The sequence below is a fragment of the Apodemus sylvaticus genome, chromosome 9 (genome assembly GCF_947179515.1).
Source record: "Apodemus sylvaticus chromosome 9, mApoSyl1.1, whole genome shotgun sequence".
NCBI lineage: Eukaryota > Metazoa > Chordata > Mammalia > Rodentia > Muridae > Apodemus > Apodemus sylvaticus.
The window spans coordinates 65743647-65762972 of NC_067480.1; the positions used below are offsets into that span (position 1 = coordinate 65743647).

The 19326-nt window shown below is 40.3% G+C and overlaps 1 non-coding gene across 1 annotated transcript; it reads left to right on the top strand.

Annotated features, from left to right (window-relative positions):
• The first annotated feature begins 19018 nt into the window (after positions 1–19018).
• LOC127693210 (U6 spliceosomal RNA) lies at positions 19019–19124 on the top strand. Its single transcript, XR_007979661.1, has one exon. It is a non-coding gene; the product is annotated as a U6 spliceosomal RNA (small nuclear RNA).
• Positions 19125–19326: the final 202 nt, after the last annotated feature.

Here is a 19326-nt window from a genome sequence, read left to right on the forward strand (position 1 = left end):
CATTACAAGCAGCACAGTGCTCCAAACCTTTGCCTCACCAGAGGAGGTCTCCTAGCCAATAGCCAGGTTAAACTTCCTTTCCCCTTTTAAGGTCATGTCTAGCAGCACCTGGAATCCCCCCTCCCCCCAAGCAGGTGAGGCATACCCAGCACTCCCTCCTATAGCCCCTACTATCCTCTAAAAGGTTTGAATAGCCTTTGTTCCCTCAATGAACCAAACCAGTTCTCTGAAGCTGTTCCCAGGTGTGTGTTCTTTGCTCAAGCACTCATGGCCAACCAAGATCCTGGCTGCACCTTGCAAGCTTGGCTAAGCTTCTCACCCTCTAGGGCAGCCTTTTGTGCAATGGGCCTGGCTACCCCAAGGGAGAATCGGACCACACTGACAATTGTTTGCTCTAAAATTGGGTGTGTCTGTATTTACTGGGAAATGGGGGCATTATGGCCTTCCATTCTGAGTTTTGAAGACCCTGGTTCTTAAGGCTTCTTTGCTCCAGGTTAAATGTCCTCTTCGTCACTTGATTCTCTTGTTCATCCAGATTTTAAGTGGTATTTTACAGATCTATACAAACCCTGGGAAAGCTCCTGCCTGCCTACGGTGCTTTCTGTTTTTTTCATGTTTCTTTTGCCCTTCCCTGTATCCTGCCCCCACCTCCTACTTTTGAACACTTTCTCTCCATTCAGTTTCATACTTGGTAGAGGAAACATCAAAGGAAGTTTTCCCTTTAAACTTAAAACTTTTTTATTTAGTCCAAGATGGAGATCAGTGGACAACCAGTATAAGATAATGTTGGGGAATTTCCCAAATTCTATCACTGCGACTCATTTCTTATCTGTTCGACAGCAAGGTTGCAAGGGCAGAGGGTGGATACGCAGGCCGGGGAAGATGAGTGCATTGGAGTGTGTGGTGTGAAATTCACAAAGAATCAATAAAAGGTTTTTAAAACTAAGCAAAATAAGCCTTTTTCTTAAGAGGAGTATAAAATTGAACTTAGGAATATAAAAAAGTATTTCTTTAAAATTTTACTGGATTTTGCAGTAGGTTTGAGGGGGCTAAATCTTTCCTTAACCAGCATCTAGCAGTTCCTACCACAAGAAGACCATTTGCTAGGCCTGGGCTCCCATATCTTCATTTCTAATGTAACCTGAGCATTGTAAAGTTGTAGAATAAATGCATACCAAATTACTGATGTCTTTTCTGAAAATATAGTGCATTATAGTTGTGATTCTAAGATCAAAATTTATGGTTACTCTAATTTTCTAGAACAGTTCATGGCAGAAAGCTATTTCAGCATGTATATCATGCATAGCTGAATGCTACATTTCATCAAATATTTAATCTATTAGAATTAAATTGCTGCATTTCTCAAAGGTATGTGTAACAATGTAGGTTGCAAAACACACCATTGAAGGAAACACTATTGATCCATGAGGTTATTGTTTAACCATCCCCCACCACCCCAAGAGTTGTGAAATCAGAGCCTTAACTCATTAGAGTAGTAAAGGTGGCCTATTTCTCATCAGTACAGTGATCAGGAAAGCTCTTCCTCATTCTGAGCCCCACCCTTGAAGGATTTTCCCAGTGCTGGCAGTTTCTGCTGAATTGTCGAGCTCAGCGGTCTCTCTGCTTGTGACTTCTCACAGATCATATACTGGTTCTGCTTTGGTTGTCCTAAGGATGCAGTGCAGGATCTCAGGCGATTTCTGAGCTGCCTTCCATCCTTAAGAGAATCCTAAAATGTGCTTTCTTTAAAAATGTCTCCTTGAGCTAAGCATAGTGACATAGGGCTGTGATTCAACGACTAGGAGGAAAGGCAGAAGGTAAACAGCTAGGGGAGAACAGAGGCTACAGAGTGGATTCGGGGGCAGCTTGAGCAAACTGATGAGGACAGGAAACAAAATAGAAAGTAAAAAGAGGGCTGGGGACAGTTCGTCTATGAATGAAAACGACTGCCGTCAGACACTAGCACGCTGCACAGCTTACTTTATCAAACTGGAAACACAAGATGCTTGCACAGGTGGCAGGCTAGAATTTAGAGTCTTATATACACTCCTTATCATTTCATTGATTTTATAAACTAAACACAAAGTTGGCCTAAGATAAACCTTCCAAAGCCATTAATGAACTGCTGTCTCTGTGAGCTGTAGATTTTTCATCTTTCTTATTTTGATGTTGCTTCTCTATTATAATAATTATCATCAAAAGAAATCAATGCTGTATAAACACGTCTCCTAATTAGCCAGTTGATTCATGTTAAGATTGCTCTGAGAAAGAACTGTCTGTACTTAACATTTATGGATGGTGATGTAGCCCATCTCACACCAGAGGTTCTTCATGGGCCATCTACCTAAGCCCTTCCAAACCTCTGACCATGACTGTTTAGCACCATGTTGGCTCCATATTTTGACCCTCAGTCTGCCCCTGAACCTCCACATCCATCTGGATACTAGACTTAACACCTAAGAGTCTTCTTTTCTTTTTTCTTTTCTGTTTTTTAATGAAAAAGGAAGTAAAAACACTTTATCATAATATTAAAGATTTGCATGGAAAATATTTCAGATAAAATAAACAAGATATATAGAAAAACACGTGAAAATTGACAATTTTATGGAAAATTAAAGAGTAAAGTGGTAGACATGTAAAACTGCTAAACTAATTGAAATATGAAATAGAAACGTTTTATGATAGAATTGAAGATGTACATGGAAAATATCTCTGATTATCATGGAAAATTTTATATAGATGTAATAATGGTAGGCATGAAAGTATTCTTAAGTTGATTGAAAGTGGCATTATAAGCATTTTCTGATAAGCTGGAAGATTTACATGGAAAATATTTCTGATAAAATTGAAGAAATATATAGAAAAACATGTTAAAATTAAAGATTATCGTGGAAAGCATACAGATAAAGTGATAGGCATAAAGACAATTCTAAGTTGATTGAAGGTGGAATTATAAACATTTTCAGATAAAATTGAAGATTTACATAGAAAATATTTCTAGTAAAATTCAAGAAATATATAGAAAAACACGTTAAAATTGACTATTTCATGGAAAATTTTACATATAAAACGGTAGATATAAAATCTCTTTCTAAATTGAAGGTGGAATTAGAAACATTTGTGATAAAAAGATATACATTGAAAACATTTCTGATAAAATAGAGAAAATATATAGAAAGACAAAATAAAATTGAAGATTATCATGAAAAATAATGCAGATAAAATGGTAGCCCTAAAAAACATTATTACATTAATTAAAGGTGGAATTACAAACATTTTCTGATAAGATTGAAGATTTACATGAGAAATATTTCTGTTAGTCTATGTCTTTTTATCGGGGAGTTGAATCCATTGTTGTTAAGAGATATTAAGGAATAGTGATTGTTGCTTCCTGTTATTTCTGTTGTTATTTATATGTTTGTGTGGGTATCTTCTTTTGGGTTTGTTGGAAGAAGATTACTGCTGTGGTTGCCCAGTGAAGCCTGTAAAAATAATATTTTACAGAGGCAAGAAAGTGTCTCCTGGGAAGAACGGAACTCTCTCTTACATTCAGAAGCTGAAAATCTCAATTGGCAATTCTGATTACTCTCCTCTTTCCTTATAACCGGGACATAGTATAACCAAGCAAATATAGATATGTAAGAATCCATCTTATAGCAAGAAATTCTGCTACATTTACCTCCCAACAGGATATATTTTGATTATGGTTCCAATTATGATAGAAAAAAAAATTCTTAGCAGGCTGCCGAGGCTTTGCAGAAATTCCAGTCACAAGTTCTTTTTTGTTTTTCTAGTCATTGTTTTTCAGGGCAGGTGGATCCTGAAACAATGGGCCCAGACTAAGGTCCCTGCCATACAAATGAATATTGGGCAAGGTAGAAAGAATTTACATTTGAGTTGAAACCTAGCCCATAGCTAGCTACCTTTCCCCACAAGTTAATCCAGTTCCGGCTTTAACTCTTGATTTTGCTTGTTTTGCACGCAGGCTATCTCAGGCCCACCTGGATAGCATGGGAAGTTTGTGAGGAACTGCTTTTTGTGTTGCAGGCCCCACCCAGGGAGTCCTTGAGCAAAACAACATTCTAGCTCATCCAGCTATGATTCAAGAGGCAGTAGATACTTTTTACTCAGAGAGGCTATAGATACTTTTTTACTGAGAGAGACGCTCTGAGGAGGAATGAGTTAGTTCACCAGGCTGAGGGCTAGAGGCTGGAGCTGATCCAGCTGATCGCCTGGGGCCTAGGGCAGTCCAGGGCTGAGGCTAGGGACTGCAGGGAACCAATCGCTGGGAGCCTGGGTGGGGGGGGGGGGGGAGGAGGTGCTACAGCGACCCAGGGCATGGCACAGAGAAGAATGCAAAGGGTGAACTAGGCAGAAGTACTCTTGAAAGTCAGCGTGAGCCAGGCAGCTTCCCAAGCTCTATAATGCCGCCATTTTCACCAGGAGGCTAGGTACGGAACCATCCTTCTGCAGCTCCCGGGCCAGTGAGACAGCAAGACCAAGATGAAGAAGCAGTTTAGCCGCATGCACCCTGGAAGACTTCCGTCCCAGCTGCTACACTGCTCTTAGGCCTATGTGCTCCTAGCCATTCTCCTCCAGAGAGAAGGTGGAGATCTCACCTCTGTGCTCAGAAGCGAGCACCTGCTGGGAGATCACTCTCTCCTGGTGGGCTGTGCACAGAAGGATGTGGAATCTCCCAGCTCCCTGGTGCCAATGGTGGCAGGAAGAGCACCTACGAATCTTTAAGGCAAAGTTCTCATGTCTGGGCCTGGAGCATCAACCATGGATGGGAAGAGAGGTGCAGTTCCAGAACACTAACCACACTGTATGGGAATCTGCAATTTTGCCCGGTTCTGGCTTCGTAGGGGATGGGTGGATACTGTATGATTTGGATGTATGTATGTGGTAAGGGCTTCCTCCCAGCTAGTGGCTATTCAGAGATAATTGGACCATGAGGATTGCTGGGGGTGCAGCATGCTCTGCAATAGTCTATTTTGTTACCTTCATCTCCAGGTTCTCTCCATTTCTTGTCTGCCAGAAGGTAAGCGACTTGTCTCCACCACATACTTCCTGACAGATTTCCTTTCTCAAAATGCTCAGCCCAGAAGCTGCAGAGCTACAGAAACCTGAACTAAAACTTCCAAAACAGTGAGGCCCTACAGTGCCTCCTCCCTAAGCGTTTTTTATGGGTATGCTATGACCATGATGGAGAGAGAATAACTCAGGGCCCACCGTAGGTGAGATTGGTGACACCCACGGGCTTTTAAAGTCTAATCCATGGGTGAGCAGATCAAGACAGATCTTTCTCCCTCTGGGAGATTTGATCCAATCTGGTTTAGGAGAAAGGATTAGCAGGAAATAGGATTCCTTCCCATCTGGTAGTTCTATATCTTATTCTTATCAGTGCTTGCAACTATAGAACAAAAGTTATTTTGGGGAGGATTTGTAGTGTACAGCATGACTTCTTCGGTGTGAGCAAGCAGGGCTATTTATAGCTGCCTCATTTTGTTGCTTTAATTTATGTATCTGAAAGAGTCTGCTCTAATCGTGGGTGATTATCAGGAGGAAACTATGCTCTTATGTGCCTCAGGGGATTGTTTGTGGGCCTCTAGTTTTAAAAAGCTCACTTATTCCCCAGTGGGTAGAAAAATCAGTTTTATGGATCTTCAAATAGATTAGAACCACTGTGAATAATAATGCTAAATATTAAAGTGTTATTAGTACATTCTACATTTGCTTTGTAGGTTTCTCTTTTAGTCTAGAAGCACTATATTATATTAAGTACTTTCAATAGTATTGCTTGCATAATGTAATACAGAGAGGAATTTCAGCACACTGTATGGGTTACTAGACTAATTGAGAGTGGTCGTGCCTTGATGGTAGAGACACAGGTCCTAAGCAACGAAGATCCTTAAAGCATGAGGAATGGTAGGACTGTTTTCCTTTACCAAAACCTATTAAATGAAGGTAATTCTTAAAAGCTGAAATAACATGGTATCTTTTTTGTTTGTTTTGTTTTTTGCTAGTTTCAGATTATACTTAGCAACCCCTGTCTGTGTAGCAGTGGGGGATTGGGAGCTGGGGGTAGCCACTAGGAAGTCCCAGAAGCAAGAGGATCCCCCAAGACAATGGGGATGACTTTAGCTGAAATACCAAACAAGGGGGTGAGAACCTGTAGAGACTACCTCCAGTAAATAGGCACAGCCCCCACTTTAGGGATGGGGCCATCCACCCATCTCAAAAATATTAACCAAGAATTGCTTTTGTCTAAAGGAAATGTAGAAAAAAAAAATGGAGCAGAGACTGAAGGAAAGGGCATCCAGAGACTGCCCCAGTTAGGAATCCATCCCATCTACAGACACTATTGCTGATGCCAAGAAGTACTCGATGACAGGATCCTGGTATAGCTGTCCCTGAGAAGCTTTGCCAGATGAGGGGTACTAATACAGATATGAATGCTTCCAGCCAACCATCAAACTGAGCATTGGGACCCCAGTAGATGAGTTAGGGGAAGGACTGAAGGAGATGAAGGGGTTTGTAACCCTATAAGAAGAGCAACAATATCAACCAACCAGACCCCCCAGAGCTCCCAGGGACTAAACCACCAACCAAAGAGTATATACATGGAGGGATCCATGGCTCCAGCTGCATATGTAGCAGAGGATGGCCTTATCTGGAATCAATGGGAGGGCAGGCCCTTCCTGTGGAGACTCAATGCCTCAGTGTAGGGGAATGCTAGGGTGGTGAGGCAGGAGTGGGTGGGTAGGGGAGCACCCTCATAGAAGCAGGGGGGATGGGATGCCAGGTTTGGAGAGGGGAGACCTGGAAGAGGGATAACATTTGAAATGTAAATAAATAAAATAATCAATGAAAAAGTAAAAAAAAAAAAAAAAAAACAAACAAACAAAAAGAAACCCTGTAACCCGTCCCGCGGGTCTGTTATTCCAGGGTTCCGAAGGGGTGCTACCTGCGGGTCAAAAAGGGGGGGAGAGAAGGAGGGAGGCCAAGCACCAAGAACGACAAGCCAATCTGGGTTGTGTCAAAGCCTCGTTTAATGTTCTGGGGTACACAGGTTTTAAGGCTTTCAGGAGGGGCGTACCCCAAGGCAAGGACAAAGAAAGGAAGGGCAATCCTAGCAGTTTCAGCAGGAAGAGATAAGGGTCCTCCGTTGGAGACAACAGGTGTTTGCACAGGCTGGAGCCTGCTGCAGTTATCTCAGGACTTCCTTCCACCGCAATTACTGGAGTCGGCGGGTGATGATGCAGGCAGGATCATTCTGCAGTTATCTTTGAGACAATGGCTAAACCAATGCCCGCGGGAGAGGCTCTAGTTAATTGTTCTTATATTTTAGCCACGACCTTAGGGCCATGAGTAAGCAATAGTCCGAATAGCTCAGGATGGCTTCCCACAAAACCCCTGTCTGAATTGATTCCCCCATAATGATCCCCTTACAATTCAATTTCCCCAACATTCTAGGCATTTGACCCTATTTCCATTGATCTCATATCAAAATCTTGCTATCAAACCTGAAATGATAGCCCAAGTCATCTTTTCTGATCAAAATCAATGCTTTCCAATAAGCATTTTAAACCTGTTAAAAGTGCTGACTTCACTGCATGCATGCTGACTGGTTGATAACATCTGCATTCTTTGTTTTCTTGTGGACTTTAATGTTTACATTGCTCTTTTTGTCTGTATCTGAATTATAAGATCCACTTATATTTCCCCCTTTATAGATTGTCAAAGGGAAATTATCCAGTTGCTGCATGAGCTCACTACTGAGACTGTGAAAGACCTAGACTATCCCTATTGGCCTATTTGTCTATGGTTGAAGCAATCAGTGTTTCTTTCATGGCGCCCACTATCCTGAGTTCCAACTCTTTCATGGGAAAGAAACATAACACTTGTCATAGTTTCAATATTTGTTTAGTTAAGTGGAGATTGACAGGTTAATGGCTCAAGTAGGTGCAGTGTTGGATGGGCATAGGTATCACATGGGTCTCAGAATGGTACCTGGTAATGGCAGTGATGAAGGGACTTGGTATCCATTGATGCAGAGAGCATGGTGTAGCCTATAGACAGCCACACTGTAGTGCCTGGGTGTGTCCATATGTTAACAAAAAGTAACCTGAAAATCAAACAAGAGTAGCCCTACTATTCTCTGTCACTGAGTGATCTGGGTTATGATACGGTGAACTATCCTCTGGCCATCTATGACTATCATAGATGGGGGGTAGCATAGGAAGGTAGACATACGGTTCCATAGGTAGACTCTATGCTGAAGTAAAGAATTTGCATAAGGAAAGTTTAAAAACACGTAGGAAAGCTACACTGAAGACATACTCAAGGGAAGCTTGTAAAGGGTGCCTTGGTCTTTCTCCACTGGTAAGAGACTTGTGAGACATCATTACTTACTGTGATATGTGGAGTTGGATCCCAAAACACATCCCAGAAGCTCAATCCTGAGACAAGCTGGTGCCAAAACCATTGACCTGAAGAGGCCAAATGGTGTGCAGTCAGGTGGGACCTCTGAACCACAGCACATATTTTCATCTTTCCAGAGGGACATTTCTCTGTCAGGACAGGGAAAGATCTTCTTATAGTACTGAAAAAAATGCTTGTTTTGATATTATTCTGTTAATAAAGATTCGTTGAAGTTAGTTGTTATTCTTTCTCTCTCTTTCTCTCTGTTTCTCTCTGTCTCTCTCTCTCTGTCTCTCTCTCTGTCTCTCTCTGTCTCTCTGTCTCTGTCTCTGTCTCTCTCTCTTTCTGCATCTGGTGTCTGATGCTTCTGCCAGAGGCCTCTCCTCCTGCTGCTGTGCCTTTCCTGCCACAGTGGAATAATCCCCTCAGACTCTAAGCCAGGAAAAACTATTTCTCCCTTACATTATTTCTTGCCAGACATTTGTTCACAATGAGAAGTTGGCTTTTCCAATATCTCCCTTTCAAGTTTTCCCTGAGCACATTTTTGTGGGATCATTTCATGTATGGACATTGACAAGACAAAACTGTTGGGATCAGGTAATTTAAGCCATGAAAGAAAAAGACTGAAACATTTTCTAATCATGAAACTCATCTAAGTAGATAGGGAAGATAGTGTTAGGTAGAGCCCAGTGAAGATACATGATTCTTTCAATCAATATTCATCATTTCTCCATGTTTGGTTAGTGGGGATAACCAGGTTTTTATTGGTATGTATCTCCCTATAAATATATCATCACTGTTTGCCAGTTAAAGTGTAAACAATCTCTTTTTTCAAAAGAGTAGATTTATTATGTATGACACCTGAAGCAGCATCTCATTTTCACATCTCTGCTTGGCCATCACTTATACCAATAGTAACAGTCCATTTCTATTGTATGGACTCCACCAATAACTGTTTCTTTAGAGGAAAACACTGTTCCCACTCAGTCTGCTTTCAAAGTCAAAATTTTCAACCCATCTGGTATAAGACACAAAGAAACAAGAAAAAAGAGGAACATTCATTAAAGACTTTACTTCTATATTTCAAAGCCTAGAGTCGAAAAATGGGCAAAATATCTACTTTTCTGTAGAACTTTCTTCTGTGTGCATTTGGTTTTCATTTGCATCTCTGTGGGAGTTTTGTTTGCCTAAAATTTAGATGCCCACACTCATGTGGTATGGGATATGAAAAAGTCAGAGGGTGCATGGGGGGGGTGACAAAATATGGAGTGTAAATAAATAAATAAATAAATTTTTAAAAAGAAAAGAAAAAAATACCACTTATTGGAAAGTTTCTTTGCATCTGGGCCTGAAATTAAACTGACATAACACAAATCAACTAGAGAAAAGCATACAGACTCATCTAACGGATGCTTTTCAGGGCATAAAGAAATGAAGTGCGAAAGTAGCCATTAAAGTCAGCTACTTAGAATTTCACAAAGAGGATGTCTTGAAGAAGGAACAAATTCTTCAAGGTCTGCATAAAATCCTGTCTGCTTTGGTTTCTGGTCTTTAATGATGAGACTGTTGGTTTTGTTTTGGGCATAGCAGAGTGTTTTTCATATGGGAATTTCTCCTTCATTTAAGAAACTGAAAATGGGTCAGAATGATCTTTTGATACCTGCTGCTTTTCAAGTGCTTTTAATTCAAAATAGTCAATATGCCAGAGTGGTATATTATTAACACTTCCATTGTGTACAGATATGGTGTGATAAAGAGAACTATGAATCTTAAGAGTGAAAAGACTTATTATAGCTACTTCTAGAAGTATCTTTAAAATTTAAACAAAGAAACTGAGCACAGGAACGCAGTGGATGCCCGATTATAAAGTATATAATAAGAATTATATTTTGTAGGTCTTATAGCTAAGATGTATATTGATTTTTTTGTTATGAATTAAAACTATGTAAAGAGCTAGACAGATGGTCCAGTGGTTAAAAGTATAGAATGCACTTCTAGAGGACCTGAGTGTTGTTCCTAGCAGTCATGTTGGGTAGATTACAACTCTAGTTCCACTCAGACATAATACCTCTAGCCTGTACAGGAACCTGCATTCAACAGGCACACACCCACACATAGGCATACAAGCATGCACATAATTTAAAAGCAAATCTTTAAAAGAGTGTTAAAAGTTCCACATGAACTGATTTATTAGTGTGATATGAAACCACTTTCCTAAGTCCCAGCCCCTAAAGTAGACCAACCTCTCTATTAACTGTTTCCATTTGGTGCAGTGGACATCTAACTGCTATGACAATGACTAATACTATATCAAAAAAGAAATGCTTTAGAGAAAGGACTTATTTGGCTTACAATTCCAGTTTTACCAATGTTCTTGAACAGTGTATTGATTTATGACTTTCTTTGTTGTTACTTTAAATACTTCATGAAATGTCTGTCATTGGAACACAGTATTTGGGAAGGCCTGACTCTGTGTGTAGAACCCATGCACACCCATATTTGTCTCATAATAAACTATCATTTTCTCCTTTTTGTTGTGAGAGCTGTGTTTTAGGGCCAGCACTAGCAATGTCTAACCCTGTTGGAAATGTTGATTGTCCACAAGTGCTTAGGTGGGGGTCTTGAGTCTGGGAAAACATGTCTATGTATTGTAAGCAACAAGGTGATATGTTGGTGGGAGGACTCCAATGTTGCAAAGCAACAAAATCCAGTTAACAGTGGCTCCTAGCACAAAGAGTGGGCTCACTGTCCATAACTGCAGAGCAGGCTGGGCTCCTGGTAGTGTCGCCAGGTCAGGTGAAGAAGGTCCTTTGCATTCTTGTCCCCATGCTATTTGCTGTTCTGTCTTCTTGCCCTGCTGAGTTCACTGTGCTAGGCTCCCCCTGCCTTACCACCTCTCTTTTCTGATGGGTAGTTACAGTCAAGTCTACTTTCCAGCTGCCCTTAGGATGTAAACTCTGTTTACTTCAGGGCCTCTTCTTTCAACTCCCAGAATCCTTTAGTTCTCAAACATCAAACAAAAACAAATGGACAGAACTTTCATCAAGCTCATTATAATTCTAATGGATTTCTAATGAGTTTCCTTTAGTCAATGTGGATTGCTCTCCACGAGCAGCAGAACTTGAACAATATAAACATGAAGAAACAGGCACATACAAATCAAAATACACAAATGATCACAGAAATACCCACACATACATACAAACACCCAAACACATAAAAAATAAACATATAAAACACATGAACACAAACACAGAAACATATAAAGACAAACACTTGCACACACACTAACATTAATATTTACAGTAACACATAAAACAAATCTAAACATGGAAACACATGTAGAAACACACAAAACCAAACAGATATACACATAAACACTAGTATATACATCCCAACAACAAAGGCACACATCAACATACAAACATACAAAACACAAAAACACAACAAAATACACATAAACACAGAAACAAACACAGAAACAACAAATACTCAACATACACAGGCATATTTACAAATACACAAGCACACATATATGTACATATGGATGCAAAAAGTGCAAAGGCATAAGCACAAAATAACCAACACAAGTTCAAGAATACACATACATCAAATATGCATGAAAACACATAAATATTCAAAGAAACACATATACATACTCATATATACAATCTCACACATGTAAGCACAAATAAATTCAACAGAACATAAGCTCATAAACATACACAAAGCACATGCAAACACCAATATGGTGTAAAAAGAGATGCACAAATACACACATTTGCAAAACAGCAAACATACACATGGATAGGCAGAGATACATGGAAATATAATACATGCACAAACACAGAAAATGCATGAGCACAATCACAATTCACACATGCAAACTCACACATACACAAATACAAACAGGCACACAAAAACCTAGGCAAAAACTGACACACTATAAACAATTATGAATGCACATATGTACAAACACATACACATTACAAACACAAACATAAAAACATACAAACAATACATAATTACAAACATACAAAGACACAACACATAACACAGATGTATAGACACAGAAAAATGCAGGACATACATACAAAACATATGCAAATACACAGAAACACGTGCACAAACATACAAACACAAAACACAATAATACACAAACAGAAGCATATGAACACAAACACAATCACACATAAAAATTCATATTACACACAAAATATGAAGCATACACAATCACAAATAGTCATACACAAACACAAAAGCATGCACATTAATATGCAAATACAGTCACATGAATACATAAAACCTTACAAATACACACAAAACATACATAAGCATGAATTTAGTTACAAACACAAAAACATATACATATAAATTCACACCAATTCAGATATACAGAAATAGAAACACAAAAACATACAAATGTATACAAATGTAAGCACACACACAAATACATAAAATCATACATATAAGCACACATGCAAACACACAAACACTACCACACACATAAATAAGCATCAACACACCTAGACACACAGAAATACTCAAACATACAAACATGATACAAACATAAACACATTAACAAATATACAGAACACACATAAACATATTCAAAGACATAAGCATATAGAAAAATATAAACCTACAAACACAAACACACATTAGTGTACTAACACAGACACAAATAAGCACACAAATAAATATACAGATACCAGAAACATGAAAATATAAACATCAACAACAATAACTCCTATACCCACACCAATACACACATACCATCATGTTCAACCAAAGAGACACAGCTACACACAAGCACAATCAACATCTATACACACAAATTGAAATAAAACAAACACACATACAGGCATACATAAAAACACACAACATATTCACACATATACTCAGGCACAAAAACATACACTCCAACCACAAACACTAGAACACACACAAATACACATACTATAAACCTATATAAACATAAAACACAATTGTACAAATATACACAAATGCAAATGTACAAATGTACAAATACACACACAAACACACACAAAATCACACAGTCTCAGAGACACAACTACACAAACACACACACAGAAGAGTACAAATATACATGCATTGTTCTCATTTGCTTTCTGTACTGTGACAAACACTAGGATTAAAAGTCACCTAGAGGAAGGGTTTTTGTTTGTTTTGGCTTACTGATTATAATACATTATTAAGAGAAGCAAGGGCTGGAACTCAAAGCAGGAACTGGAAGGCAGGAAGTGAAGCAGAGACCATAGAGGAATGCTGTTACTGCCTTCTCCCTAGACTCGCATTCAGCTAGCTTTCCTGTATATCACAGGCCAACAGCCCAGGGTTGGCACTGCCCACCGTGGGCTGAGTCTTCCTACATCAACTGCAATAAAAAAAATGCCCTTCAGACTGCCCACAGGTCAATCTACTGAAAACAGTTCTTCAATTGAGGTTCCCCCTTTCCTATGTGTGTCAACGTAGTAACCAAGATTAGCCATCACATGTACAACACACATACAAATATATACAAATATGTGTTGCTACTTTGTTTCCAACCCAATTACCCAATAAAAGAAATCTCAACTCAATCAGTAACAATACAAGCTATAAGCCTAGATTGGGCACTACACTACACTACTCTATTCTCATCTATACTATCCCATATAACTTATGGTTTCTCCAGGCCACGAATGCGAGCTTCTCTCCAGACTCTCCATCGATCCCTCTTAGCTCCTCTCCTTCCTCTTGATCCTCCATAGCTCCTCCCCTTTTTGCACTGATCCTTTTCTCCTCCCCCAAACCCTGAGCTCCTCCCCCTTACTCCTGCCCAATCACTGGCTCAAGCCTTTATTTGAAAAGTTAAGGTGGGGAGAAGGTTCACAAGGCAACTCCTCATCTGCAGCCCCTCTGAGTAGTGGAATTAGCATCAAAATATGAGTCCAGGGCTATCCACAACAAATATACACTGACATACAAACATTGATACAAAGCTATACAACATATCAGCACAAACACACAAATCACACTGACATAAAAATGCAAACAACATGCAAACACACACACACACAATGGATAGGCTCACTGTTGTTCAAATTACACTTTCCCTGTGAACTGGTGGTAGAAGTGCTCAGGGAGATGAAAATGTGTGGAACTCACAATCATAGTCAGGGAAGGTGGTGGCAGTAGGGATGCCTGAGTTCTTGTTACATTTGAGTTATCAATGCCCCCCAACTCCAAGTACAGATGCTCTTTTATCCTCATACCTTTATCCATCCCTCTATTCTTCTTTTAAAATATGTATGTATGTGTGTATGTATGTATGTATGTATGTATGTATGTATGTATGTATGTATGTGTGTCATGCCTCTCCATGTACCTAAGGAGCTCAGGAGATGGCTTTGGATCTGCTGGAGCTGGAGTTATTGAGACTCATGAACTATCTGATATGGGTCCTCTGGAAGAGCAGCAAGTGCTCTCAACCTCTGAGCCAACTTTCTAGCCCACTATTCCTGTATTCTTACAAACTAACCCTGAAAATATCCTTAATCTAGCTCAAGGCAGCTTCTATTTTTAGTAAGCACAGCATTGCTAATTAATAGAGTTTTATAGTTTCAAAGCTACACCACATTTCCCCCACTGTCTTTGGGAAAAACCCACTACAGAGATGAGCATTGCAAGTGGCTCAATGGTCTATAGCTCTCGTTCTGAAAGTCTGAATTACTCATTTCTACCATTTTCATGTGTTCCAGGTGTAGAGTTCAGATTGCCATGTCAACTGAAGGTCTTCAGGGCTGGATTAATCTAGAGAGAGATACGACCAAGGCAAGCCACTGCTGTCTCCCACAATAAATGCCAGACAGGGAATGAGTCTCATGCCATGCTAGCCTTTCTCCATAACATTCCCAACATAGTGATGTGCTTGTCTCGATTCCACATGTGCCTTTCAGTGTAGATCAGAGTTCTCTCCTTACTATTTTTACTCTGGCCTAAAACTGATTCCTAGAAAACTGGAAAAGCCATTTCTTGGAAATTTTGCTTTATGTCTTCAACTAATCAGGCCATTAGATGGTGCAGCTTCTTGCAGATCACTGGGTTGTGTTCATGGCCATTGCTGAAGCAAGCACATTCTCCCTGTGGGGAATTAACTCATTCTTAAAGAGACTCAGCTGCCTGTCCTCTCTGCTGGGGCAGGCCCTTGGCAGGTCTGCTACAGTGAAGACACCATAGCCTGATCCATCCTAGAGAACACACTGCACTCAGACCACTTGGTAAGAACCCTTCCCACCTCTGGAGTCCCAGAGCTGCTGCTGGGGGATTTGCAGGACTTGCTACCCAGCAACCACCAAGACTCCCTGCCCTCCTGAATACCACTCCCCTTCTGTTCCTTCTGCCCCTTCTGCTGCTGGTACCTTCTCAGGAGTGCAGAGTGGCCTGAGAACACAGGATCATCACTGTTGCTCAGAGGAACCCATCCAGAACCCTCAGGCAAGAGCCTTCCAGTTTCTGTCTCTGTCTAGGGACCATCCTCTGCCACACTACACCATATCCAGGTGGCATGGGGAAATAGTTAACCTCTCAGGACTGTGGAGAGGCCGGAGAGTACAGAGCTGATTCTGGGCCACAGAACTACATACACAACTACCATCACAAGAGAGGAGCTTACATACCTGAGTGTAGAGAGAGAAAGGAAATCTCAGGAGTATAGATACATTTGACAAAATTTAGTATCCCTTCATGGAGAGATCAAGAATTCAAGGCCCATACCTAAACATAGTGAAAGCAATATACAGCAAACCAGTAGCCAACATCAAACTAAGTGGAGAAAAACTTGAAGCAATCCCACTAAAATCAGGGACCAGACAAGGCTGCCCACTCTCTCCCTATCTATTAAATATAGTACTTGAAGTTCTAGCTAGAGCAATTAGACAACAAAAGAAGGTCAATGGTATACGAATTGGAAAGAAAGAAGTCAAAATATCACTATTTGCAGATGACATAATCGTAAATTTAAGTGACCCCAAAAATTCCACCAGAGAACTCTTACAGCTGATAAACAACTTCAGCAAAGTGGCTGGATATAAAATTAACTCAAACAAATCAGTAGCCTTCCTCTAGTCAAAGGATAAACAGGCTGAGAAAGAAATTAGGGGAATGACACCCTTCACAATAGTCACAAATAATATTATATACCTTGGTGTGACTCTAACTAAGCAAGTGAAAGATCTGTATGATAAGAACTTTAAGCCTCTGAAGAAAGAAATCAAAGAAGATATCAGAAGATGTAAAGATCTCCCATGCTCATGGATTGGTGGGATTAATATAGTAAAATGGCCATCTTGCCTAAAGAAATCTATAGATTCAATGCAAGAGCAATCTGCAAATTCATTTGGAATAACAGAAAACCCAGGATAGTGAAAACAAAATATCTCTTGTGGAAATCACCATCCCTGGCGTCAAGCTCCACTACAGAGTAACAATGATAAAACTGTTTGGTATTGGTACAAAGACAAGCAGGAAGATCAATGGCATAGAATTGAAGACCCAGAAATGTACCCACACACCTATGGACACTTGATATTTGACAAAGGAGCTAAAAATGTCCAGTGGAAAAAAGACAGCATTTTTAACAAATGGTGCTGGATCAACTGAAGGTCAGCCTGTAGAAAAATGCAAATTGACCCATTCTTATCTCCTGTACAAAGCTCAAGTCTAAGTGGATCAAGGTCCTCCACATAAAACCAGACACACTCAAACTTATAGAGGAAAAAGTGGGAAAGCATAGGGGAGAATTTCCTGAACAGAATACCAATATCTTATGCTCTTAGAACAAGAATCCACAAATGGGACCTCATAAAACTTCAAAGCTTCTGTAAGGCAAAGGATACTGCCCACAGGACAAAATGGCAACCAACATATTGGGAAAAGGCCTTTACCAATCCTACATCTGATAGAGGGCTAACATCCAGTGTATACAAAGAACTCAAGAAGTTAGGCTCCAGAGAGACAAATAACCCTTTTAAAAATATGGTACAGAGCTAAACAGAGAATTTTCACCTGAGGAAACTTGAATGGCTCTGAAGCACCTAAAGAAATGCTCAGCATCCTTAGTTATCAGGGAAATGCAAATCAAAACAACACTGAGATTCCACCTCACACCAGTCAAAATGGCTAAGATGAAAAACTCAGGAGAAAACAGGTGCTGGCGAGGATGGGGAGAAAGAGGAACACTCCTCCACTGCTGGTGGGATTGCAATCTGGTACAACCACTCTGGAAATCAGTCTGGCGGTTCCTCAGAAAACTGGGAATGATACTTCTGGAGGACCCTGCTATACCACTCCTGGGCATATACCCAGAGGATTCCCCAGCATGTAATAAGGATACATGCTCCACTATGTTCATAGCAGCCCTATTTATAATAGCCATAAGCTGGAAAGAACCCAGATGTCCCTCAATGGAGGAATGGATACAGAAAATGTGGTATATATACACAATGGAGTACTATTCAGCCATTAGAAACAATGAATTCATGAAATTCTTAGACAAATCGATGGAACTGGAGAACATCATCCTTAGTGAGGTAACCAAGTCTCAAAGGAACACTCATGGTATGCACTCACTGATAAATGGATATTAGCCTAGAAGCTTGGAATACCCAAGACACAATTCTCATATCAAATGATACCCAAGAAGAAGGAAGGAGTGGCCCCTGGTCCTGGAAAGGCTCAGTGCAGCAGTGTAGGGGAATACCAGGACAGGGAAGTGGGAAGGGGTGGATTGGGGAACAGGGGAAGGAAAGAGGGCCTATGGGACTTCGGGGAGTGGGGAGCCAGAAAAGGGAAAATAACTTGAACTGTAAATAAAGATTACATCAAATAAAAAAATGAGTGAGAATTTATTGATACATAAATTTGTTTGGTTAATTATAAGCTTCTAGAGTTTTGTTTCTACCGGGTTGCTGGTTGTTGTGGTGGCTGACGGTGGGATGGATGGTCATTGTGTGGGTCTGGTGTGGCAGCAAAGGGAACTAGGGAGCTGTGGCCATGCCAGAGATTTGGCAGGCAGAGAGTAGCTCTGCGGGAGCATGCTGGGGAAGAAAGTAGCCAGAGGTAACGTGGGAACCTGCAGGATCTTTTTATTATCTCCTGCAACAGGGTACATTGGCCACACTCCAGAGCAAGTTCTCAGACTCAAGAATAGTCTGCTATCACAAATGACTCGGTGGACTTAAAAAGGAGGACGACAAATAGCAATGAGAGCATTTTACAATGAATGGGTGGGAAACATGAATCTGAGTCTGATTCATACACCCTTGTTTGATTGTCACTAAGGCCATTTATCTCCATAATCATAGCTGTGTTAAAACCCAAGGCTTCCCTTATAGTTTCAAAGTTCAAATCCATGCACTCTAGATCAAAAGGCTGGGGAAGAAAGAATGCCTTCACCTTCTGACTAGTTTCATCTTCAGGTGAAAAACAGGGTATTGATGCCTTTGGCTTTGGTTTTCTCAGTTATAATGTGTGAATCTTAATCAGTGCTCTTCAAATCCAAGGACCATCTTGGAGCATAAAGAAAAGACCAGTGCTCATTTTGGCAGCACATACATACTAAAACTGGAATGATACAGAAATTAGCATGGCCCCTGCACGAGGATGATATGCAAATTTGTGAGCTGTTTTATATTTTTTGATAAGAGTAATAGAAGCTAGAGAAATCATACCAGACCAACAAGTCACTGCAATGAATATTTGCAAGCAAAGAAGTGTGGAAAAAGGGTATACTGTGGGGGCATGCTGTGACATGCTACAACTTCCAACTTCCACACTTGTCACTGTACCAATACCATGCAGTTTTTAACACAATTGCTCTGTAGCACTGCTTGAGGTTGA